Below are 26,737 nucleotides of genomic sequence, written 5' to 3' on the forward strand. Positions count from 1 at the left end.
CATCTGGAGAGGGTGGGATGGCAGAGTGGCTTCAGACTACGGGTCCTGCCTGCCCACTTCCAAGCAGCTGCCTCTCCAGCTTCCTCCCCAAGGCCTGTGGGGGCCTCCTATTCCAGCTGGCAGCCACACCCACCAAACATCTGGCTGGGTTGGACTGGGCTTGACTAGGGGGTGGGGCCTCCTGGGTCCTAAGAAGCTAGCATTGGGGTACCCATGAGCAAAATGGAAGGGATTGGCCTCAAAGGGTGTGCCCCAGTGCCTTCAGAGCCCCCACGTGCCTCCCTCCTGCCCTTGTGTCCAACAGCAACAGCTGTTTCCCCCCACCTCTGGATCTCTCCCCACTTGGCCTCTCTCTGTGAGGCCCTGCATCTGGGTGTCCTCTGTTGCATGTCTTCATCCTCTTGCTTTGGGATTCTCCTCCTCTTGATTCGTTCTCTCTGGGACTCCGTCTGCGTTGCTCTCGCCTTCTCTGTGCCTCTGTTCTCTTCTGAGATGCAGTGCGAGGGGAGGAGCTTTGGCGCTTTCCCAGGATGGGCAAAGGCCAACCGAAGAAGAGTGGAAGATGGAAGGGTGTCAGAGTTGGGTTGGGGGCAGAGGTGACTGTGGTCGCTCTAGATAATGCAACTACCCGGAAATGTCAAATTTGGGGTTTCTTTCTACTTTCAGTCCGCTGGTTTGGTCTCTGCTATTTCCCACCACAAAGCAAAGCAGGCTGGTGGTTTTAGGGGCCCAGACGACAGAGGAGAAAACTGAGGCATAGGGGGCGGGGTTCAGAAAGATCAGAGCCTGCCTAGCGTTTGGATGAGCTGGGGTCCCAGGCTGCTGCCCTTAATTGCCCCTCATCGCCAACTCCAGGTCACAGCATTACATGGGGAATGATTTAAAGGAAGGATTTAAACAAAAATTCTCACAGGAATACATTCCGCAAAAGAAGACTGGCCATAGTTTGATAGAAATCAGAATAATCCCTAGCTGAGCCAGTAGTTCACACGCTCTGCATGTATCCTGAACTGAACCGTGGCACACTCGTGTGCAAACCTGATTGAACTCTTCAACTCAGTTATCTTTGTGACAACCTTGAAGGTAGGCAGAGCCAGAACCCTCCCCTTTGATTAGTCCAGGAAAGAGTCCCATCTACGGCAGTCTGGCCAGTGAGTGCATAGCTGGCACTGGGATCCAAGTTGCTCGGCTCTGTGGGCAGTGTCCCTATACAACCTTTTAAAACTTTCCCTATCCTGAGCACATGCGTAGTCTTCACTCTAGCCCATGGATGTTTTGTTTTGGCCATGCAGTATGAGGGATCTTAGTTCCCCAACCAGTGATCGGACTTGTGCTCCCTGCATTGGAAGCGCAGAGTCTTAACCACTGGACCCCCAGGGAAGTCCCACCTGCCCATGGTTGTTTTGTGACACCAAGCGTGGCACGTCCATCCCTGTGCTGGTCCCTGCCCTGTGTGGATGTCCTGAGCAGCCCCGAGTCAGGTCTGGCTCCCCATCCTTATGCGGGTGTGGGTTCGAGTTACACAGGAAAGGAACAATGATCCCAAGTCCTCTTTCTAGCCCTTGGAGACCAGGTTAGCCGTGAAGAGGGCCCTGCTGATGCCCCTACCTTAAGGTCGCCTTGACCTAACCGTCCCCGGGGGCAGGGGGAGATGGTACAGAGATGCTTTTGTCTCCTCTGCTCCAGGTCTCTTCTTCAAGGAGAGTTCCTGTTGTGCAGGAGCCAGAGGGGAGGTGGGGGGTAAAGAGCCTTCCCAGGAAAGCTGGAGGCCTTCCAGGAAGTATCTCCGTGCCCCAGCATAGCAGGCACAGCAGAAGCCGAAGTCCATGGGCTCTTAAGCATCCCGTTTCACCCCCACCGTGCCTCTGCGGGGGGCTGTCCACCTCCACTCCAGCCCCTACCTTTAAGGCTCCTGGAAGTGGGGGAGCCGCAGGTCCATGCTCAGCATACACTGCACCCCTGAGACCAGTGTCTCTTCCTCTCCCAGAATTTCCACACTCTGTTACCCCCCTGTGAAAATGCTGCCCATGCCTGTCCCCGAAGACAGAGTAGTACCTAAGGAGGGGGCACATGCGCCATGAGAAATTTGGTGGGAGTTTGGGGGAGGGAAAGGAACTGCTGGGTCCATGCTTCCTGCCCCTGCCCCCTGTCCTCTACCACTCTTCAGGGAAGTCAACTTACAGTGAAGTCACCAAGGGAACACAAGGCCTTCCAGCCTCAGGCATAGCGACTGTCCTCTGTTTCTGGGAATGGGGTGAGGGGAGGGTGACCCAGTGGGTAAGAGCGGGGGAAGTCAGCATTCCTTTGCCCAGCTGCCCTGTCCACCTGATTTGGGAAAGAAGCTCACAGGGCAGGGAGAGCAGGGGCGTGCAACGTCTGGGCTGAGCACACGGGTCCGAGGGCAGAGAGGAGCCCATCCTCCTCGCAGCAGGGGTAGGCCTGGGAGGCCGGCGGGTGAGAGGAGAGGTGGGCCACGGGCACCAAGATGGGCACCTGATGGGCCTGGTGATTGTCCTGAGCAGCCCCGGGTCAGGTCTGGCTCCCCATCCTTAAGCCCACTGATTACCAGTCCCCTCTTCCCACTGAGCTAGTTTCTCCTCCTTCTAGCCCAACAAGAAATCTTTTGTGTCTCAGCCAGCCCAGTATGGACCTCAAGCCCTGAGGGCAGTACACGAGAGAGGGCTGTGCATCTCCTTCTCCACCACCTCCCCACCACTTTGCCTGTCCTTTTTGTTATGACCCGAGGAGGTTCCTTGCTCTCCAGCTCTGTTTTCCATTGTTCTTGGCTTATGGCTGGCACCAACCCACCGACGCCTTCCCTGCCTGCTCCCAGCCTCCAAAATCGGCTCCCCAGAGCCAGGAGCCAGTGTGGGTATAAAGTCAAAATGAAGCCTGGTCTTCATTTGCTGCTACAATGGACCTCAAGCACCCGTGTCCTCTTCGCTCCAGGCTTCAGCCGTGAAGTTCGCCCAGTGTACTGGCCTGTCAACTCCAACGCATCTACCTGGAATGTCATTCCTCCCTTTCCTGCCTGGGGATGTCCTCTTCATCTTCCACACAGTGCGTGTGGCAGAGAGGAAAACACAAAGACTTTGGACCTTCAACACTCAATAGGAAGGCAGAGACCGCAGAATGGAAGTTTGTCACAGTCAGTGATTCAGGGTGGGGAAGGGGGTGTCTGTCGGTGCCAGGGCTTGATTCTGCCAGAACGTGGGCAAAAAAAAAAGAGCTGAGTTAGATCTGCTTCCAAATCCCAACGTCGCCAACTTAGCAACCAGGTGACCTGAAGCCACTTTCCTTCTTTGTAAAGCAAGCCTGGCTCTGCTGTGTGACTCCAGGCACATGAGTCTGCCTCTCTGAGCTGAGTGGCCCCTTTCGTAAAAGGAGGACAGCAAGGCTTACCTGCCAGGATTGCTGTGAAGACTCACTCACAGAGCCCAGCACACAGTAAATAGGTGCTCAGGGACTTTAGCCAGTAGAGCCAGGTCTTTTCTCCTCAGCACCCTTGAGCCTCTCAATCCTGTATTGTAAACCTCTGCTTTCTTTCTTAATATTTATGTATGTGGCTGTGTGGGGTCTTAGTTGCAGCACACAGGATCTTTAGCTGAGGCATGCAGACTCTTAGCTGTGGTATGTGGCATCTAGTTCCCTGACCAGGGATTGAACCCGGGCCCCTTGCATTGGGAGCACAGAGTCTTAGCCACTGGACCATCAGGGAAGTCTCCGGAAGCCTCTTCTTAAGGCCTGAACTAGTTGCCTAAAGGGCTGTGTCTCGCTGCTTGACTTGTAATCTGTGAAAGAGTGTGAGTTGCGCAGTCGTGTCCAACTCTTTGTGGCCCCACGGACTATAACCCACCAGGCTCCTCTGTCCATGGGATTCTCCAGGCAAGAATACTGGAGTGGGTAGCCATTCCCTCTCCAGGGGATCTTCCCAACCCAGGGATTGAACCCCAGTCTCTTGCATTGCAGGCAGATTCTATACCGTGTGAGCCACCAGAGAAGCTGGTGTTTCAGAAATATGTGCTGGATTAATAAAGGTCCCTGTCACAGCATAGGGCTTCCTCAAGCTCTGATCCCTTTCTCTAGTGCAGTCCCCCACTTCCCATTTATTAAGCCCACTGATTACCAGTCCCCTCTTCTCGCTGAGCTAGCTTCTCCTCCTTCTAGCCCAACAAGAAATCTTTTGTGTCTCAGCCAGCCCAGTATGGACCTCAAGCCCTCAGGGCAGTACACAAGAGAGGGCTGTGCATCTCCTTTTCCGCCACCTCCCCACCACTTTGCCTGTCCTTTTTGTTATGAGCCGAGGAGATTCTTGATTCACAGCATCCCGAAGGCTCTCTCCTCTGCTGCCTTGGCTTCTGCCTGCTCTGGTCTTACTGATCTGCTTTCCCCCTCACAGCAGCAGTAGCCTCATCTTTGCCTGGTGCTGGGCTGTCTTTCGAGTTCTTAATTCACCTGCCAAGCCAGCAAATTACCTGGCTGGAATGGCCCTCTGCACCTTCTTCTGTGTCAGCCTCACCCTCTCTGGATGATAGCACTGACCCAGGACTCTGAATGGAAAGGGCATGATGACCCTGTCCCAGGAGGAGGTGGGGGCCCCTAGGGCTTTCTAGAGAGCCATCCCTTTAACTCTGGCTAGAAGGGAGCCCAGACAGGTGAGGGAAACAGGAGCAGGACAGGGAGCATGTAAGAATCTCCAGGTGGCAAGGTCTGCATGGACCCACACCTCCATTGCCCACATCCCACATACTGACTACTGCCTCCCCTGCCAGCTCCTTCTTGGCCCCGAAGGCTGACTGGGGTTGAGCTGTGGTTGGGGGTGGGGGTGGGGAGACAATACTCATGTATCAAGCTAGGCAGGATGCTTTGACAAACCCTATCTCTCTACTTTTTCCTTTTATTAACAAAAAATGTTCATGTTCCCCATATTTTAATAGGTAGCACAGGACATGATACAAAAGCTCAGAAGACTTAAAAGGATAAATGGTGAAAAGTTAGGGCTTCCCAGGTGGTGCAGTGGTAAAGAATCCACCTGCCAATGCAGGAGACACAAGAGGCGCAGGTTCAGCCCCTGGATCAGGAAGATCCCCTCTAGTAGGAAATGGCAACCCGCTCCAGTATTCTTGCCTGGAACATCCCATGGACAGAGGAGCCTGGTGGGCTACAGTCCATGGGGTCGCGAAGAGTCGGACAGGACTGATCGTGTGTGTGTGTGTGTGTATGCCCGCACGTGCTCACACACACACAGTGAAAAGTTAGTCTCTCTCCTTTCCTGTCCCTTGGGTCCCTTCTGCAGGGACAACTACAGTTTTAGTCTTGTGTCTATACATTTACAAACATAACTTACACCTCCTATGAGTCACACCGGAGGGAAACTGAGGCCCTCAGAGAAGTGAAATACTTTGACTAAGGTCACACAGTTGTGAAATTGACAGAGCTGGGATTTGCAAACAGATCTAACTGTAAAACTTGGCTCTTTTCCCTGTCTGCGCTCTGGCAGAAGCAAGCCCTGGTACCAACAGAGTCCCCACCCCGACCCCCGCCCACCATGAACCACTGGCTGTGACAAACCTCCATTCCGAGGCCTTGGAGATGCAGGGGTCTTTGGTGAGTGTCCAAGGCTCCAGGGACCTGTACTGAATTACTAGGGAAGAAGCACTCCAGTATGGAAGAGGGAAAGTTCCCGCAGGTGTCCTTATGTGGCTGCTGTGTGGTCAGGACCAGTATGACTCCCAAGTACAGAGAGTTCTGGAAAGAGAAGCTACATGAGCGTATGAGCGTGGGTCTCTGGCTAGAGGGGATTGTGGTTGTGGTTTCAACTACATTTCCAGAAAATACCCTTATGATCTCCCTGTGGTTGGGCAGGGCTGAGCGGGGATGGGAAGCGTGGGGGCTGTTCTCCGTGGAAGCTACGTGCTGGTGCAAGCAGGTGAGGGGAGGAGGCTGGGGCCAGTACCTGGTGGAGAGCAGGCAGGATGCCTGAGCCGGGCTGCCCACCAGACTTCCAGGCTCTCAAGTCGCTCGCTCTCCTTGGTCAGGGTGGGCTAAGAGAGACCCCCAACTCTCTTGACTAGTAAACACCTGTACACTTACAGCTATGTCTCAGGCAGCTTCCTATGTGAGCTCTCTGTAGGGTCTTTCTGGATCCTGGCTTTCCATTCAGTTTCTTTGTTTCTGTGACTCCCTATGGGTCATGTCTCAGTCAGGTGTCCCCTCAACTTAGGGTCTATGTCCCTGAGGCCCTGTGAGAACCAGGAGACTCAGGTAGGGTCTCACCTCGTCTGCAGTGAAAGGAGGGAGAGGTAGGTAGTGAACATTCCTTCCTCTCTCAGGTTGACAGCATTCTTGTTTTGCAGAGGTAGTAGCCAGAACATTCCGTCCTTTATGTCTGTGCACACAGCCAGCCAGATCTAGCTTGGTGCCTAGTGGTCAGTCAGAGATGTGCTATGAGATGCAAGAGTCAAGAGACATACCTGCCCCACCCTCCCAGCATTCAGACCAGCACCTTCCATGCTGGTGAACAACAGCCAAGGCAACTGCATTGAGTCCTAGACTTGACCAGTCCTAGGAAGAGGAGTGTAAATCTTAAAAACAACAATAATGGTTAACAGCCCTATAGTGCTTTACAGCATTCGAAGCACTTTACATATACTCACTCACTAAATTCTCCCCACAATGCTTTCAGGTAGGTCCTATTACCATTATTATATTACAATGAGGAAATCAAGACAGAAAACTTGCTCCAGGTCACACAACTCAAGGAGCTGATGGTGAATCTGGTTCTAGATTGTGTTTTTATTTTTTTAAATAATTTTATTTATTTTTGGCTGTGCTGGATGTTCATTGCTACACGGGCTTTTCTGTAGTTGCGGAGAGTAGGGGCTACTCTCTAGTTGCAGTGCTCGGACTTCTCATCGTGGTGGCTTCTCTTGTTGCGGAGCACAGGCTCTAGAGCTTTCAGGCTTCAGGAGTTGCAGCACGTGGGCTCAGTAATTGCAGTTCCCGGGCTCTAGAGCACAGGTTCAATAATTGTGGCGCACGGGCTTAGTTGCTCCAAGGCATGTGGGATCTTCCCGGACCAGGGATTGAACCTGCATCTCCTGCATTGGCAGGCAGAAGCTTTACCTGTGCTGTGCTTTTAATTTTGTGATTCTGTGCTTTTAATTACTATGCAGTCATCCTAGTTTCCATTTCTATTCCTAGAGGGTAGGGTTTGTTCCTCAAATATTTACTGAGTGTCTGCTCTGGGCTGGGACAGCGTGGGAGCATTTAAAGGTGAATGGGATATTGTGTGTCACTGAGGGTAGAAAGGTATGTAAACAAGAAATTGTCCTTCAGCATGAGAGTGCCATAATACGAGCATAAATGTGTGGCTGGAAACAGGGAGGGTGAGGTATATACTGCCTAGAGCAAGTGTCACCGAAAGGCAGATGTCAAGTGGCAGCAGGACATTCCAGGCAGAGGGAATGGTGTATGAAAGCTTACAAGAAAAAGATATGGTGTACCTAAGTGTTGAAACCTCACGGGCAATAACTGTCAGAGGGGTTGCCAGAGAGCTCAGGGCTGGCACTTCTGTCCAGCTTCCTGCTCCAGCCTGTCCTCCAGCTCTGGCCTCCAAGCTCTCAGTACCTACTCCATAAGAAGCACTGTGCCAGGTGTTGGCCCAGAATGTGGGAGAAAAGCAGTAGCCTGGGTGGCGGAGAAAGAGCTGGTGATCAGCTGCAGACAAAGATCTTTGTGGCTGGTGTTATTCAGGAGGTGAAGGCAAGGCTGCTGGGAAGAGCTGCCAAGGGAGGATTATGGGAGGACGTGGGGACTTGCAGATCCTGGTCATCTCTGGACAGGAAGATTTTCAGACTGTAGGGAAGGGACATGCTCTGTGCGTGTCGGGGGGAGGGGGTCCTTCTCCTTTCTGCTGCTACAGCTGGGTTTCTGGAGATCTGACATGCCTTGCTTTAGTGCTGGCCCTTGGAGGGTTGCCAGGGAAACCATCGGCCAGCTCCAGAGATGTAGCCAGAGGAGAGTGGGTGACTCAGGCTGCCTTCTCAGATACTGCACCCCCTCCCCATTACATGGAAAAGGCTCTCAGAGACCCTTTCTTCTGGATCCTACACAGCTGATCCTGTCTATTCTTCTCTCTCTGGATAGAGAGTCCCTCCTGTAGTTCCACTGATGGGACTCCCCAGAGAAGGAAATATCTCGGACACCTCCGGCCCCCATAGATTCACTCTGGAACAGCGGATGGAGCGTCGGTGTAAACTCCTGCTGTGTCCCTTAGGCTTTCCTCTTGCCTGTCCTCTGTGTGGTAAGCGGCAGGAGCCCAGGCTGAAACGCCCTCCAGGGAGCAAACCCGGGATAATTATTGATGGGGCAGCAGTGGACTTCTGACCTCGGCCTGCGAGGGACAGGACCCAGAACGCGGGCCCCAGCCGGGGCAAAGGAAGGTGGGCGGGCCGCAGAGGGGGGCCAATCAACACGACCACAACAGGGGACAGCCGACCCTACCCAAACAAAGCAGCATGTGCTCGCGGCCCGCGAACCCGCCCGGGAGTCGAGCTGCAAAGCGGCTCCAGCACCGCGAAGAGGGGCTGCCAGCGGCGCCGGCGCCCCCGCACTCGCCCAGGACACGCGGAGGGGGTTCCGGGTCCCTCCAGGGTGGCCGCGGAGGTGGGGCGAGGGACCACGGGGCTCGCGAGCGCGCGCCGGGCGGAACCAGGAAGCGGCGCGCGCCGGCGCGGGGCGCGCTCGGGGCTGCGGGCGACGCGCGCGGTCGGGCCTCCGCGCGCGACAGGCGCGCGCGCCCCCGTGGGCCCCGGCGAGAGGAGAATCGTCGGCTGGAGCCGTCACCCCGGGCGGGACCGAGCGCAGGCGACAACGCGCGGCGGCCCGGCCGAGGGAGGGAGCGAGCGAGCGAGCGGGCGGGCGGGCGAGCCAGAGAGCGGGTAGGAGGCAGCCGCTGGCGCCCGAGGGGCCGAGCGAGGTAGGAACTGCGGGGCCGGTCTGAGGCTTGGGGCCCGCGGAGGGAGGCCGGGGAGCTTGCTCGGGTGGGGCCCCGCGCCCCGGCCGCCCAGACGCCCGGCAGGGCCTCGCCGCCGCCATCGCTCCCTGGGCCGGGAGGGCGGCCGCGGGGACCGCGCACTGGGTGAGGGGAGCCACGCGGGGCGAAGACTGGAGGGCCGCGCGAGGGGCGTCGTGCGGAGGCTGCGGCGGGCCGGGATGGGTAGCGGGCAGAGACCGTGCGTGCGCGGGTGTCTGGGGGGGCTGCTGTTGGCCGCTCACACCTCCGTGGTGCAGTTACCCCCCGCCGGCTCCTCGCGTTTCTCCTTATTTCAGGAGAGGTATCAGCGACTCCTGAGCGGGTGGGACGAGCACGGCGGGGGGCGGTGGGGCGGGGGGTATTTAGCCAAGCTTCAAGGAACAGCGCCTTATAAGGAGTCCAGACAACAAATACGAGCGTTTCGTTCAGGCTCGGGGGGCAGGGGGGTTGCAGAATCCCCCATCAGGACCCGCCAAGCCCCGGCTGGTGCGTGTGGCGGTGGGAAGCGGCGCGTTCTGGTTTTCTAGCCGGGGATAAGGAGTTTTTTAAAAAGTGCTCCTGGTGTTGGGAGCAGAGATGCAGCGTCGGAAGAGTAGTCCGTTGTGTCACCCCAGCTGGTCTGAGGCTAAAGGAATCTGGCAAGATGGTCAGGCGGATCAAAGAGGAAAAGAAGTTGTGTGGAGCAAGAGGCGTTTGCAGAGACCTATAGCCAGCAATGATGGAACAGGCGAAGACTGGAAAACAAGCGCCAGTTTTAGGATGATTAATGCGAACCACAGGAAATTTAGGGGCAAAAAGAGATAGCAGTCCTCTCTTTCCTGAAGAGCCATGCCACATCTTTTTTGTTCTTGTTTTTCTTGTCCCCTCTGATCCTGTCATTGTATTTGATACCGTCGTATCAAGTAAATAGTGCTCAAAGTGGGTGGTAGAATGTTAGAGCTGGAAAGGACCCCCGCGGTAATGCTGCCTTCTTTATTGAACAAATGAGGAAACTGAGGCCAGGTACGTGGAAGGATCGGCCTGCTCCGTTCGCACAGCTGTTTAGAACTTCAGGAACTGAAATGTCGGTCTGAAGTCTCTCAGATCGGTGCTCTTCCCGAAGCATAGAGAAGTAATAGATCTTTCCCTAAACACAGTTTCATAAATTGTCTCTGGAATGCCCTCGGGGAATGCCCCTTGAAAGGGCCAGTGTATCACCTAATTATTAAACTGAGCTTAGGTCCCTTTTTCAGTCTTCAAATGGTGTTTATCGTCCGCTTGTATCTTAGATTTCCAAAGTGGTTGGATAGCCGCCTGGGCCATAATAAGCTTTCAGCTGTTGAGTATATTATCTCAAATAATTTTGTTATCGTTCAGCAAAGATAATAGAACTCTGCCTCTTTGCTCAGCGTTTTTCTGTGATGATTTATTTGTTTACATTTTGTTGATCACATTGTTGGTGTTCATTGACTATGTGTTTTATTTAGCGTGCCTGTCATTTTTAAAATTTCATTCCCTAATACTGTGAACACTAGATCAGTTTTGATAGTGTTACATGGTGGAATTCTATCCCTTGACTTTATTTCAAGGCTTCAGGGTTCTTGTTTGTGTTGGTACCAGTTTCCATCTCTTGGAAGATGACAGTTGTTAGAATTCATAGTGTAAGGGGTAGAAGGGGGCTGCTGATTTTAAGAAAATGTATTATGTGACAGTTTGTGATGTCTGTGGGTTTAACCAAAACAGCACCACACTTTTGGTCAGGTTGGTGTTATCTAGTAGATTACTTGTTTTCTGTAGCCTTTGGAAGATGGAAAATTCAAGCACCTGGTTGAGACACAGGGAGAGAATGGAGAGATCTTTTTTTGAAAAAGCAAAACATTAAAAAAAAAAAAAAAGTTGATTTCTATCACCAGCAGTTTGGTTATTGCACAACTGGGAGCTAAACTGCACAAAATCTTTGCTGTACACCCAACTAAATAAATTATCCCCTCTTCTCACTAGTCAGGATGCACATGTTTGCCCACAGGCTGTTAATATGAATTGTGTTAAGGTATTTAAGGTGGCTGTGTTTCTTAATCGGGTACTTCATGATATACATGATGGGAGGGGGAGAAAGTGCTATCATTGTTTGGAGTGTTACAACATGAATATTTTGGTCAGCACTTCCTATTGTGCCCCAACTTCTCATTTCATCTTCATTTTCTTGCTCTCGATTGATGTTTTTTAAACAGTTTTATTTACATATGCAAAACCCACATCAGGACTAGTAAAAGGTATCATTTGTTTGTTGCTCTTTGGGTACTTAATGTCAAATTGTTTCAAGTTATATCATTATATTACAGTTATTTCATATATTCAAATTATTTGTGATTTGTGTCAGGTTAAGTTTATGTTAATCAGTGTGCTTGTGATAGTTAATTTGACTTATTTTTGTATAGGTAATTGATAGAGGTAGTCTATAGAAAAGGATGATGTTGTAAATAGGTAAGTAATATGCTCAAGATTAAATTGCATGTTGAAGGTAGAAGCCAAGGAAGCTTAACTCTTCTAGTGCCCTACAAACATGTGTATCTCATGAATTTTCATAGATATCTGGATGTTCTGACCGCCAGTGACACGTATTTTCCCCTTTCTATTAGAGTGTAGATTACCTACACTCTAGTGTACATTATTGTGTACATTATTGTGTATTCTATGCGTACAATAGTGTAGTGTACATTATTCCTACAAAAGGAAGCAGAAAACCTCCTGTTTTTTATTAGTTTTTTTGAAACTTATTCTTTGAAAAAGTTATCTGACAGTTCTAGGTTACTGAGCTCTTCAGAAAAATATCCTTTTACTGCATAATAAAGTGTCAAAATACTTTGATACTTCTTAATAAAAATAATGTTTAAAATTTTGTTCTAAAGTATCACTGTCTCTGATTTTGTGTGGTATTTAAAGGAAAAGATATTTCTTTAAATCTGTGCTTTGTTAATAGAACCGTTCTAAAATCGGAAGTATTTTTTCCCCTGCCATGTTGGAAATAACAGTTTTGTGCTTATTTCTGGGAATAGGAAAGTCAGATTTAACAATCTAGTTTCCACTCATCAGTTTTTTTGTACATTTAAATCGTGATAACAGCGATTAAAAATGTTTTTACTTTGCTTTCTCTTAATTGTCATGTCCTTGTTTTAATTAAATAGCCTGTTTACATTGGATGGTTTCTTATGAGTGGTGATCCTTTACTAGTAAAAAACCTAAGCCCATTTGGAGAAGATTTTACATATCTAAATCTAGGCTATGTTTACTAATCAAAGAAAGGAGTAATTTATGAGACCCTCACTTTTAGTGGTTTTAGGGTTTTGGATGACGTTTTATTACTTTTGTTAGTTTTGGTCACACCCATGACTTCCTTGGAAGGTATCTTTGAGGTTTGGTTTCCTTTTTTTTAAATGGTAATATTGGGGTGGGGGTGCTTCCTGTTTGTATTTTCAAAATTAGGTCCACATGGTAACCTTTTGGTAGTGTCACATTTTTATTTTATATGCATAAAGACGAGCATCAGATGTCATGTGGTTTGTCTTTGACCCATCATACTGCCTCATGACAGCTGTACCGAGTACCCAGTTGGAAAGAAAAGACATCCCAGATCTTCCCAGCTCCCTTCAAGGTTTAGCTGCCTTGGAAGAAGTCTTAACAACAACTACCACAACAAAGGTGCAATTAACAGAAAAATGGGGCTGCCCCTTTGTGTTTTCCTGCCAGGTACCTAGAAAACGCAGAGCGCTAAGATAGAGTGAAAATATGTTATGTGTAGCTTTGACTGTCAGAGCTTTCAAGGGGGGGTTGCCATAGCTTTGTATGATATGGAACTCCATCTATCTAGCAGTGACTATACCAGTTTTTCTGACCTCACCTTGAAGTCGTACAGGATGTCATGGAGGAGTTAAATAAGAACAAGGAGAAATATAGTGTGGTGATGGTAGAACTTTGGAGGAATCACCCTCAATCATAAAATTCTTCCTTGACCCTCCTGGATAACCATTAACGTGGTAGGTCACTTTTAATATAAATGTTGGACTCTGAGTTATATGGAGCGTTGCGGAGAAGAATATCCTTGAAAGAAGTACATATAGTGTTGTTTCAGTAGTTGAAGCAAGTGGCCTTTTCCTTGCCTTCAACTAACTTTATTATAAGAAGTGTAATGACTTAATAGACTCCTGATTAAATTGGCATTCAAACATGTTTGCAGTTTAGGGAGTTTCTGTCTTGTAAATTTTCTTTTAGATCACATCACTGAAGGCAGTACTATATTAGCGTGTGGCATGATTATGCATAATGCAGTTTGCAAATAAGGTTGATGAGTGTCTTGACCTCCCATCCCCCCCCCCCAAAGTCAATAAAGAAGTATGAGTTTGTCACATACTGGATATTTTCTTCATTGGGTTTATTCATAATAATTACTTTCATTTCTCATGTATTATAGTACTACTAAGATGAAAAATACTTACATTGATGGAAAATTTTTTGGAAACTAGCTTGCAGAATCCAACACTCATTCTCCATTTGTTCTTCCTTTGGCACTCTGATGAACTCTTCAAAATTGTTTTCCAGATTTATATCTAGTATGAAGAGAAATATCTCCATATTCTGTGCACTACTAGTTTTTTGAGGTGCTTATGCTGACTCATTTTTTAATTTTACTAAGATATAGAGTATGGTTTGAGAGCAATAATGAGATTCTCAGAAAATATGAAAACTTTCCTTTCTGACTACTTAGAGAAGGGTTGGGGAAGACAAGGGGAAATACATCAATGAGCTGATCAATTATTGTTATTTGTTGGGATTAATTTGGTGACTAATATTTTCAATGCCCATCAGGCTAGTAAAAGTGACTTTGGCTTTACCCTGCAATGATCAGGACAAACCCAAGTGTTCTCTAATGTTGCTTGTCTTTTCCTGATAGGGGATTTTCTTTTGCATATGGGAAATCAAGCCGAAGTTACCAGTAACAGCCACGTCCAAGATCTGTGTATGAAAAAAGAAAACCTCTTTAAAAAAAAAAAACTCTTTACCCCTCTGGGCTATAACTCTACTTACCCTGGGCTCATTTGAGAAGGTATACTAATTATTTGCATAATGATCATGATGCTATCTTTAAAAAAGTGATCAGAAAATTAATTTTAAAGTACTTCGAATTATGCCCCAAACCTAAAAGTGAAGACAGTAAAAATAATACCTAACACCATTCACTTAGAGTGCCAAGCAGACACTGTTATAAGCTCTTGGAATGTTTTAACTCATGATCCTCAGAGAGGTGGGTTCTATCCTCAGATGAAAGAGGAAGAAATGGCCACAGAGAAGTTAAGTAATTTGTCCAGGGTCACACTGCTGCTAATGGCAGGACTGCATCCAGACACAGGCCAAGCTGAATCCAGAAGCTGAATTGTTACCCACTGCACTTGGAAGAAGAGCGGGTAACTGTCACTTTGCAATGAGATGTTTGGTTTCTTTAGAGGTTTATGGTTCTTTGTGTTCCAAAATGGACTTTCTCTTTTTTTAATAGAAAATTTTAAATGTATATTTGGAATTTTTTTTTAAGTTTATGAAGGTGATGGTAGGTGTTTTCCAACTAATTTATATATTCCTGATAGAAATTAGATTAAAGTAGAGAAAGTTTTCATTTTAACTCTTAAGTTGTCCTTTGTTTCCTTTCTTCTGACGTTACCATGTACATCATAGGGGAAGAGCTATAAGCTGTCTCTTTGGCTTCTGTTTACAAACAAAAAGATCTTCTGTGTCAGTGTGGTTTGAGACATGCATGTTTGTTGACTGAGAATGCAAGTATCCATCTCATTTTATTTGCAACTTTATTTTGAAGGGATTTATGGTCCTATTCTTGTTTTAAAGCCAGTAATTGTGGTTTTTTAAATAGAAGGACTTAAGAATTTTAATTTGAGGGGATAGTTTTTAAGCCAGCTGAACTTATTGCATATGTTTCTAGTTTAGTTGTGCAAAGGCCCTTAGAAAGTAGTCTTAGAACGTATCCCTTTTCATATCTGATCCTTATATTAATCTCTCATCTCTTTTTTTAGAGGTGGATTGTAAAGTTAAATCTTGGAGACAGAATTCACAACCCTAAGTGTAGTGATTTGAACTTGAGAGATCAAGTCAGGGATGAGAAAAACTTCAGTTCCCTGAGCAGACAGTATGGACTTGTTCAAATAAACAGAGGATGTTAGCTTCCAGGGTTGTCAAACTGTCACCTTTGACCAGGGTTGAATTTTCTTTGAATGTTGACAAAAGTTACAATGTCAGTGGAAAAAGCTTAATGTGAAGTATGTATAACTCAGAATTTCCTTATGTTTGTGTCAGTGAGATCCTACAATTAAAGCTTTTTTTTTTTTTTTTTAAGTGTATATATATGTCTGATGAGTTTAAAAAGCTTTCAGTGGGGGTTTCCAGCCTTTAGGTGAGAGTCAATTAGAAAGTTTGTGAAAAACTATTTTATGTTGTCTAAAATTCAGAGCCTATAGCTGGTAGCAATCAATATGTTTTTATAAAGAATGGGATTTTAAAAAATCCAAACTGGAAGAAATTTAAAATATCATTGTAGCAGAAAAAAAGAAAAGAAACGGTTGAGTACTTAATTTGTTAGAGTACTAAAAATTAGGATTTATCAGCTTCATGATATAGCATTATATATATATATATTATATATGTATAATATATTCATGGTTTAAACTAGGCAAAAATATTCTCTCAGAAATAACGCTGATTCTATTTTTCCTTTTGTTTCGTGTTTCTAAAAATCATTTGGTCATCTTTTAGGCTTGAAAAAAGTAGCAACCAAGGTATCTACAGAAATATATAGCTCTTTACAGAATGAAACAGTCACTTCAGCCTGTGGGTTTGTGTTTTTAGGATTTGTGATGTTTCTGGTAGAAAGTAAGAGAGAGTGCTGGTCAGAATTGAACTTTGTAGAGTCTTACTCCAGAAGATACAGAAGGTCCAATGCACAGGAATGTAGTGCAAATATTCCTTGTTCTTTTACTGTTATCGTTTCAATTGTGTAATGATATATTAAACCCTGAATGTGAGCATATTTTAAAGATGAGTTTATCCTTCAGTGAGTTTAAACATCAAGTAAAAATACTAATGCATCGTAATGTGTAATAGAGATTGGCCTTCCTCCTTAACTGTTTAAGGTACCAAAGCAAAATAGAAAATGTTTGGCTTCCTGAAGGACATGGCTGCAGTGAACATGCTGAATTGTAATGCAGCATAATCCTTTGATTTTGCAATACCAGAGTAAAATGCCTAATTTTAAAGGAATGGGTCCATAAGATAACTTATTACCTTAATCATGTATTTTAAATTTTGTCCCAGAAATGTGACATCATCAAAATTTATGGTTTTGAAGTTTTATTCCTTAAGTGTAAGAGGTCTAGTTGGGACAGAACATATTCCTGTTATATTGGTAAATTTCAACAGGACAAATATTAAAACAGTGGCTTTTAGGAAATAACTCCTAAAAGAAATATATAGGCCCAGCATAAGAATAGGCACTGAAAAAAGATTTCTTCTGAGTTGTGGGATTCTGGGTGTATGTGTCCACTTTCTAGTAGCTTCCCATTTTTCTACAATAAATAGGTGATAATAAATAAGAATCCTGGAGAAGGAAATGGCAACCCACTACAGTATTCTTGCCTGGAAAATTCCATGGACAGAGAAGCCTGGCATGCTGAAGTCCTTGGGGTCGCAAAAGAGTTGGACAGAATTTAGCAACTAAACAACAACAACAATAAATAGGAAATACTTTTGTAAACAAGAAAAGAAAGTTATTTTTAACGAATCAGTGAAGAACATGTGAGAGAGCTCTGTAATAATGGAATATTGTTTAGCCATAAAAAGAAGGAAATCCATTCCTTCTTTTTATGTGGATGAACAGTGTAGATGAACCTTGAGGGCATTATGCTAAGTGAAATAAGTCAGACAGAAGAAAATGCTGTCTGACCTCACTTACTTGTGGAATCTACAAAAACTGAACTCCTAGAAACAGCAGACTGGTGGTTGCCAGGCGAGCACAGTGGGGAAATGAATGAGGGTGGTTAAATGGTACAAGTTTCCAGTTATTAAGATGAATAAGTTCTTGGGATGTAAATTACAGCATAGTGACTATATTACTATATACACAATACTATATTGTGTATTTTAAGTTGCTAAGAGAGTAGATTTAAAAGTTCTCACCAAACAAAAATTGTAACTATGTGAGTTGATGATATGTTAACTAACCTTATGGTGGTAATCATTTTGCAATATATACTTATATCAAATGATTTCATCTACCTCTTAAGTTTGCACAATGTTAGATGTCAGTTATATCTCAATAAAGTTGGGGAAAAAGTTATTTTTAAAATGGCTTCTGTATATTGACTTATCTCAGAATGAGAAACCTGTTTTTATTTTTAGTTAGGGTTTCCTTTTTAGGAGCAGAAAAACAAGTAGATTGTGATGTTTGTGTTAAATATTTGGCATGATGATATGATATCTTTTTTTGATTAATGATATTAAAATCATTTCATTATATTTAATATTCTTAAGAGTTAAAATAACTTGAGGATTGAGTTGTTTCTTATATTTGATGGAGTGCTTCATATTTTTATATATAAGCTGATGGAGAATTATAATACTGTTTATAAATATAATAAGGAAATTATGTTATTTTACATGTGTATATGCCCTACTAGGTTGCCAGTCATTTCATACTGAAGGTACGCGTTTGTGTTTTCAACTTTTGGGGGGAAAATGGTCTTATTTAACTTCCAGTAATGCTGAACATTATTTCAATATATTTTCTGCATTTGCTTTTGTATTGCTTTCTCATTCATGATGATACCTGCAAAGGTTGCTAGGTGTATAGATTTCTTTTTCTTGTAATTCCATTAGTCATGCTTAATGACTTCTCTATGTTTTTTATGATATTCATTTGGGAATATCTGGTAAATGAAACCTCTGGTGAAAGACTCTTTTGGGTATATGTCATTGCTAATACAGGAGACTTGTGTTTTGCCTTAATTAAATTTGCATTAAATAGTTTACTTGTAATGAAATCTAGTGTATAAAAGCATTCAACATTTTAAGGCGTTTAAGGAATAAAAATGAAAATAAATTACAGGTTTTAGAATTGTGAAACATAGCTCTCTAGGTCTATCACTTTGCAGCAAATAAAATTACAGCCTTAAAGAAAATATGTACTGTTGAGCCCAGCAGAACACCTACATAATTTATGTAAAATTCAACTCAGTAAAAATCTACCTTAACTTAGATTGTACCTTGTAATTTATTATAATGGAATTTCCAACAACAGAATTTTAAGTCAGTTTTGGGAATAATAAAACATAAAAGAGATCATATAGTACCTTTTGGTGTTTTTTAATCCTAAATCCATACGTAGGTAATTCCAATTCATGAAGATAATAATTATTATTATTTTATTTTTATTTTTTAAGTAGAAGTTTTTATTTTATCTTTTTGGCCCTGATGCATGTGGAATCTTAGTAGTTCCTGACCAGAGATCAAACCTGTACCCCCTGTAGTGGAAGTGTGATGTCTTCATCACTGGACCACCAGGGAAATCTGATAGTATTTTGAAGATAATTATCTTTGTGTATTAAAAATAATACTGTAAGTGTATATTGCCCAATATGCCTTCATAAATAAATCCTGTTGATTTTATTACTTTTTTGCTTATCACTTCTTACCTCCTCTGCCTCCTGAAAATATGATAATCTCATTTAATCCAAAATTATGTTTTCCTTCGGTTTCAATTCACTTATAGTTGCTGATTTCCCCTGTAATCTATTTTATCACTATGATATTATTGTGGCCAGTAGATAATCTTTCGTCCCTTAAATATCTGAATCATTTTTACCAAACCATGAGATACTTTAAAAATTACATAAATTGGGGCCTCAAATTTAGTATTATATATCGCATAATACGGCATCCGTAAATTATTGAACATTTTAAAATTAATATATAAAGTGATTTATTGCTTTCTTCATTTAGAACTAATTACTTGATAGTGTTCTAGTCCTTATTTGATTTTGAGAACTTGACTGTCCTCACAAAGATAAGTCTTTTTCTAAGTCCTTAAATCTCAAAGTTATCTCTTTAAAGGAGCTCAAATGGACGTAAGATTCAAATGACTGTGAAGAATAATTACTTCTTTTAAAAGTTAATATTATAATTTTGTTTGAAACTTTCTAATTCACTTTTTGTCTCCTAGCTGCCAGAGAGCTTTTGGGGATTGTGTGTGAGAGTATGTGCGTGTGTTTGAGTATGTGTATGTGTTTCAAATACTTTGAAAGCGTGTAAAGAAATCTATTCCAAAATTTTACGATAATTGGGCTACCAATCAAGGTAAGACTTAGTAAATACTAAGTAAATATTGACTGACTGCTGAGCTCATGCACTGTACAATCACATATGCTTTTGAGGGCAGTTAGACAACAACTTGGCCCATTAAGCGATGTACTCCAATGGTTCTTAACCAGTGGTGGACTAGGGGGCCTTTTGAGGCACTAATGAATCCATGGACTCTCTTCCCAGTAAAATATACACACACACAAAAATTTGCATATGTTTCAAGAGGTTTGTGGACCCAGGTTACAACTCAGCTGTAAACAGCCAGCTCTCAGTTAACACAGGTAATGGAGATGAGAGACTATGGAGAAGAAATAACAAATCCTCCCAAGTTTATTTTTAAAACAAACCTCTAGCGTACCTTGTTATCTGGGAGCTCAAGGGGTACTTGTTTCCCCAGGGAACTAATAGATATCAGTATACTTAAACATTTTTAAGATGTGTATTCCATTCTATAACTGTACCATAATTTAGTTAATCCATTAATAATTGATAGCTGTTTCTAGTTTTTCACTTTTATAAACAACACAGTAGTACAGCTCCTTAGGCAGAATGGATTTTTTTCACATTTACTGGACCAACTCCTTAATGTTAAGTTCTAGAAGTGGAGTTGCTGAGTCATTTGATAGTCATAGACAGTACCAGACTGCCGTCCAAAAAGACTACCCCGGTCGACATGCCCACCAGTAACTAGTGTGTGAAAGGGGTGGTCTTTTTCCCACGTCTGCTGGTTACTAAGTGTTGGCAACCTTTCTCTCATATTTGTTTGTATTTCTTTGATTTCTACCACGGCTGGACAGTGCTTCACAAGTTTGCTGGCCATTTGGTTTTCTCTCTGTGATTTGCCTCTAAGGAATGATGCTAAAGCTGAAACTCCAGTACTTTGGCCACCTCATGCGAAGAGTTGACTCACTGGAAAAGACTCTGATGCTGGGAGGGATTGGGGGCAGGAGGAGAAGGGGACGCCAGAGGATGAGATGGCTGGATGGCATCACTGACTCAATGGACTTGAGTCTGAGTGAACTCCAGGAGTTGGTGATGGACAGGGAGGCCTGGCGTGCTGCGATTCATGGGGTTGCAAAGAGTCAGACACGACTGAGCGACTGATCTGATCTGATCTGATAATTAGCCTGTCTTTTGTGTTACAGGTGCTTGAGTTTTCTTCAGAGATCTTTCTGTCTTACATATTACAAATTATTTCCTCCCTGTGTTTTTCTTTTTTTTGGCTTTCAACTTTGTATACTATTTTTATTGTAGTACAAACTCGTTAAATTTTTTTGTAGTCTAATTTGATAAATCTTTTCTTCTCTCATCTGGCTATTAAGACATACTTAGAAAAACCATACCTAAACCCAAAGATGGTAAAATTTTCATTTGTATTTTCTTTTAAAATATTTTATTGTTCTAATTTTTTTAAATTAATGTATGTATTTCTGGCTGTGCTGGGTCTTCATTGCTGCCAGGCCCTTTCTCTAGTTGTAGAGAGCGGGGCTACTCTCCAGCTGCAGTGCTTGAGTTTCTCATTGCGGTGGCTTCTCTTGTGGAGCACGGACTCTAGGACACACGGGCTTCAGTAGTTGCAGCTCAGCTTAGAGCACAGGCTCAATAATTGTGGCTCACAGGCTTAGTTGCTCCGAGGCATGTGGGATCTTCTCCAATCAGGGATTGAACCCGTATCTCCTGCATTGGCAGGCTGATTCTTTCCCACTGAGCCACCAGGGAAGCCTGGTTCTAATTTTTTTTGCATTAAGTTACTCAGTCCATCTAGAATCTATTTCTGTGTAAGAAGTGAGGTGGGACTGTAGCTTTATTAGTTTTCCTCAAGGTAACAATATTATTTATTGATCATTCACTGTATGCCCAGCACGGAGCTAAGTGTTTCACAAGTGTTAACAGTTTCAACCTAAATCAATTCCAAATCGATTGCTAGTTATCCAGAAAAATCCACCACTTCCCATTAGCTTCCTCTTTTCCCCATTGATAGGAAAGTCCCTCCTAATGTTTACTAAATCCTCTATATGTTCAGATCTGCTTCTTGTCTATCCTGTTCCATAGATTAATGTGGTTCTGAATATATCATGTTGTTTTAATTATTATACCACATTGTTTATTTGCATCACTAAAATTTTTTTTCAGAGAATAAATCAGGTGAGAATTCACATGGACTTCCTTTAGAATGTGCATTGGAATAGGTTTTTAATATGATTCAAAATGAATTTCACATTCTTTGAACAGATGGTGGATAATCACCAGTAGTTTCATTAAAGAATCACTAGATTTAGTCTTCTTAAACATATCTTTTTATAGAGATATGTAATAGAATGTAATTTTTAAAAACAATATTCTGAATACTTTCAATTCAAGTAGTGTCATTTCATGCTAACATTTCAGTAAGTATAGTAAAATTATATATTTTAAAATTTTAATTTAAACCTTAGGATTGCTTTCAAAATTTTTCCTTCTAAGCAATACATAGAAGCAGAGTTATAATTGTTACTGCTAAGACAAGTATGAACTAGAAAATTGTTAAGAGTTATATAGGAATATGTGAAATATTTTGGTTATAGACAAGAAGCTTGTCCAATATAAATGTAATTTTCTAGAAGTAACCTTTTAAAAAAGCAAAAAGAAACAGGTGAAATCAATTTTAATAACATATATTCTTTAACCCAGTATACCCCAAATATTATTATTTCAACAAGGACCACATACTCACTGCACACTTAATCGCTCAGTCATGTCCAGCTCTTTGTGACCTTGGGGATTCTCCAAGCAAGAACACTGGAGTGTGTTGCCATGTCCCCTTCCAGGGGACCTTCCCAACCCAGGCATCAAACCCAGGTCTCCTGCATTATGGGTGGATTCTTTACCATCTGAGCCACCAGGGAAGCCCAAGAATACTGGAGTTGGTAGCCTATCCCTTCTCCAAGGGAACTTTCCGACCCAGGAATCGAACCAGAGTCTCCTCCATTGCAGGTGGATTCTTTACCAGCTGAGCTAACAGGGAAGCCTGTGTAATCAATATATGAACTAAAGAGGGACTTCTCTGGTGGTCCAGTGGTTAAGAATCTGCCTCCCAATGCAGGGGACCCAAGTTTCATCCCTGGTTGGGGAACTAAGATCCCACATGCCCTGGGGGCAGCTAGTAAAAGCCCACTCACCTCAATGAATACCCAGCACAACCAAGATTAATCAATTAAAAAAATAAACTACTAAGGAAACGTTTTACATTCCTTTTTGCTGCTGAGTCTTCAAAATCTGGTATGTGTTTTACACATACAGCATATCTGAATTTAGATGCAAAGTTTCTACTAATACTACATGAAGTGTTCAAATTTCACAAAAGTTTTAGTCGATAAAGTAGGTTCACATACTGAGGTCATTCGAATAACCAAACATACTTGAAAGTCTTCCAGTAACCAAGTTGAGCCTCAGTTTTTAAGTTTAACATTTGAGTTGATTAAAAATGAAATAAAAATTTAGTTCCTCAGTCACACTAGCCACATTTGAAGTGCCCCAATAATAGTGTATGTGGCTTGTAGCTGTCATAATTGGACAGTGCAGTTACAGGCCTTCTAAAGAAGTAAAATAAAATACAAGCTGTCTCCTACTTTTAACATCTAGTTTACATATAGCTCACGTACAGATAGGGTCTCTTACCCTCAGGGAACTGAAGTCATTGCTCTCCAAGGGGGCAGAATTTACTCTTACCTAAAAAAACATGATACCCCTAAAACTTGCCAACAGACCTCAATCCCAAAACGCACACAAACTACACAGATGCACTTTTTCTTTTAAACTGCTGCGCTGAGGCCTGGTTGAAGCTTTACCCACATCCCTGGAGGCCCTTTGCTTTGTTGGGATTAGAAGAGCAGTCTTTGCTGGGAGAGGTGTGGCAGACAAGAGTAGAGGGATTCCTTGGTTACTCATGGGATCTCTGACTAGACATCCTAACATCTTTTCCTTCAGAAACAAAATTATGAAAGGTAATTAGGTTTTTTAGGATTGTAAATCAGTTGGGGTTTGGGGGCTTACCTAGGAATTTTTCATCTCTTTCATCCCTTTGTTTCTATGGGAAAATGTTCAATGTCATGAATAACAAATATGCAGATACATTTGGATTATGATTCCATTTGTAATGTGGCCAAGAAGGTGGGGGAAAGAGGTTGGGAGTTGCCTGTTATTTTTATTACAGAAGGTGCGGGGGTCTGGGTGTTGAATTTTGATGCAACAGCCCAAATTGTCTCTTGTCATCTATATGACCTTGCTTACAACTCTGGAACTAAAACAACCCATACTGTTTTAGATGTAACTCAACTGTCAAAATCACTTTTAGGCAGAGTTGGTTTGTGTTTGGCTTTTTTTTTTTTTCCAGTGTGTGTCTGTGGTTTTTTATTTTGTGTGTGTGTTGTTTGTTCTTAATTTGTATGCACCGAATCTTAGTTGCAGCACATGGGATCTTTAGTTTTGACACGTAGGATCTAGTTCCCTGATTAGGGGTTGAACCTGGGCCCCCTGTGTTGAGAGCTTGGAGTGCTAGCTACTGGGCCACCAAAGAGGTGTGTGTATGTGTTTTAGAAACCAGGTTTGCCTGGAAAAGAATCTTATTTATCTTTTGGTCTTAGTTACTCTTCATGGTTTACATAAAGTTGATGCTTGAAATTTGAGATCTAGTTACACATGAAATTTTTCCTTCGAAAAGAACCCCCCGCCACCATGTTAGTTTAATCTTAAGACATGTCTTATGTAGGGGAGTAATTTTGAGTTATCATCCTGAGATGGTGATAACTCCACCTATTAATATATGTGGAAGATTGAAGCAACAGCTTCAGATGGCCAACTTGACCCTCCAATCCTCAGGCCTTCCTTCTTAGTTTATCTTAATGGATATTTTTTAGATCCCTTGTTCTAGAAGGAACCTTTGAAGAAATGGATAGAACTGTGCTATTTTGAACATTAGCTGACACCTAAGTCAAATTCAATTGGCTTTTTATTTATTTATTAAATAATTTTTATTTATTTACTGGCTGTTTTTGGCTGTGCTGGTCTTTATTGCTGCGTGGGCTTTTCTGTAGTAGCTGTGAGCGGGAGCTCCCCTCACTTGCAGTGCGAGGGCTTCTCATTGCGGTGGCTTTTCTTGTTGGGAAGCACAGGCTCTAGGACTCTTGGGCTTCAGTAGTTGTGGCTCCCAAGTTGTAGAGAGTACAGGCTCAATAGTTGTTACGGACAGGCTTAGTTGCTCCCTGGCATGTGGGATCTTCCTGGATCAGGGCTCAAACTCCATGTCTCCTACATTGGCAGGCAGATTCTTTACCGCTGCATTCTCAGTCGTGTCCAACTCCTTGCAACCCTATAGACTAGCCCGCCAGGCTCCTCTGTTCATAGGATTCTCCAAGCAAGAATACTGGAGTGGGTTGCCGTGCCTTCCTCCAGGGGATCAAACCCACGTTTCTGTATTGGCAGGTGGGTTCTTTACCACTAGCACCACCTGGGAAGCCCATTGAGCCAACAGGAAAGCCTGGTTGGCTGTTTAATGTTAAATAAAATACTTGGTAGCTTTTACTCCCAGGCAGCCTTTTGGAAACCCTTAAGTTTAATATGGTGTCCAAAGTAGGTTAATTATAACTCAAAACATCCTGGTATATTTTACTGATTGTAGATTATTCCTCAATAAAATTGAGAATTATTTCCATAAAGGAAAAAAATCCCTTTTTCCCCAAATATAATGTAACCTATTTTAGAATATTTGAAATATTTCCTTAAGGGTGAAGATTTGAGCGTGTACAAAAATCATGGTGTTCCAAGGGGAAATTTGATTCTTTTTGTCTTAAAATTTTTTATATTCATTATATTGAGCAAAAAGATTGTTGTGTTGAGTTGAGAAACAGGGCATTTTCAAATATTTAAAAATATTTTTATTATACCTAGATTTTCACTGTAATAGCATTTGTTATTATAGTAGAATTGTACATATATTTTATTTCTTGGGAAAAAGAAGAAGGCAGATGTTTACAGGCCACCTGCCACCTTGTGCTGCTGTACATTGGTGAGGAGAAACTTGAGTCCTATTGTAAATTTTAAACTCTGTGCTCTGTATTTTTAGTATCTTGTGGAGATTGAATCGCCGCTGAGAGATAAATGATTTGATTTGATTGTGACAAGCATGAAAATTATTCTCTATATAAAACTGTGTCTCCTGGGAAAAAGCTGGACTAATACCATACTGAAATGACCTTAACGGTGGAATCCTTGATTAGATCCACGATGTTATGTACATACTACAGCTCCATAAAGTTGATCAACTTCCACCAGGGATGAACAGATGTCCTGGCTTTATCAGAAATTGCTTTCCCATTGCCACGCCTTTCACGAAAACCAGTCATCGCCCTTGTTGTCTGATTTTGTTGAGACGCTTTTAAAACTGTTTTTTCCCCACCCCGATATTGGTTTGAATGCACAGACTTTGCTATTTACTTATAAGATGTAATGGTAATCAGATATGGTACCCTTCTCCTGAAACAGAAATAAAAAGAGAATTAAAATTAAAAAGTAGAAAGCACAGCATAGTCTGTATTTATTTAAACTTTAAAGTGCTTCATATCAGATACTAGAACCTAAGTTCCCTAACAGGCATATCTGTTTTTTTCACTGCTGTATCCTCAGTACCTAGAATAGAACTTGGCATGTAACAGATCCTCAGTAAGTACTGTTCCTATGACTGGGTTGGTCTGCTTACTTTTGTTTATAGCAGGAAGACCCTCATCTCTGATAGTAAAGATTGGTTGATGTTGAAGGTACCGTAATTCCATCTATTAATCTCAATGTTGAGGGTGTGTCCAGAGAGCTCTTCAACCCTCAGTAGGGCTGAAGTTCTGCCTATTACTCTGGAACAAAGAAAAGAGAGGGGAAAGCCAATTCTCTTTGTTTCCTTTGGATATCAGAGTTTAAGATGGAAGAAATTTGAGTTTACTAGGAAGTAACTGGCTTTTCCCCCTCCATTTAAAAAAATTGTGTTCATATGTGTGTATTACCATTTTAACTATTTTAAAGTGCACTGTTCAGTGACATTAAATATATTCACATCCTCTTACAGCTATCACTATCATCCATCTCCAGAAATGTTTCATCATCCCAAATCTAAATTATACCCATTAAATAATAATTTCCCTATTTCCCCACTCTCCCAGACTCTGGTGACTACCATTCTACTTTCTGTCTATATGAGTTTGACTACTCTAGGTACCTCATGTAAGTGGAATCATGTAATATTTGTCCCTTTGTGTCTGACCTATTTCTTTTTTTTTTTTTTTT

The 26,737-nt window shown here is 43.2% G+C and overlaps 1 protein-coding gene across 10 annotated transcripts in view; it reads left to right on the forward strand.

The window, feature by feature from the left end:
* The window catches only part of LOC147351586 (signal transducer and activator of transcription 5B), a 76,471-nt gene that overhangs the window by 1,833 nt on the left and 47,901 nt on the right, over nucleotides 1-26,737 (forward strand). For 6 of the 10 annotated variants that reach the window (XR_015147594.1, XM_086357645.1, XM_086357652.1 and 3 more), the window contains exon 1: nucleotides 8,806-8,980. The exons of 1 other annotated variant lie outside the window; for it this stretch is intronic. The gene's annotated coding sequence lies outside the window, so the exon portion shown is untranslated. Of the gene's footprint in view, nucleotides 1-8,302; nucleotides 8,445-8,805; nucleotides 9,143-26,737 lie in introns of those variants that run through there. 3 more of the 10 variants (XM_086357646.1, XM_086357648.1, XM_086357653.1) reach the window with 3 other exon arrangements.

Source organism: Bos grunniens, chromosome 19 (genome assembly GCF_055505025.1).
Source record: "Bos grunniens cultivar Pamir isolate PY7600 chromosome 19, Bosgru_T2T1.0, whole genome shotgun sequence".
Classification (NCBI taxonomy): Eukaryota; Metazoa; Chordata; class Mammalia; order Artiodactyla; family Bovidae; genus Bos; species Bos grunniens.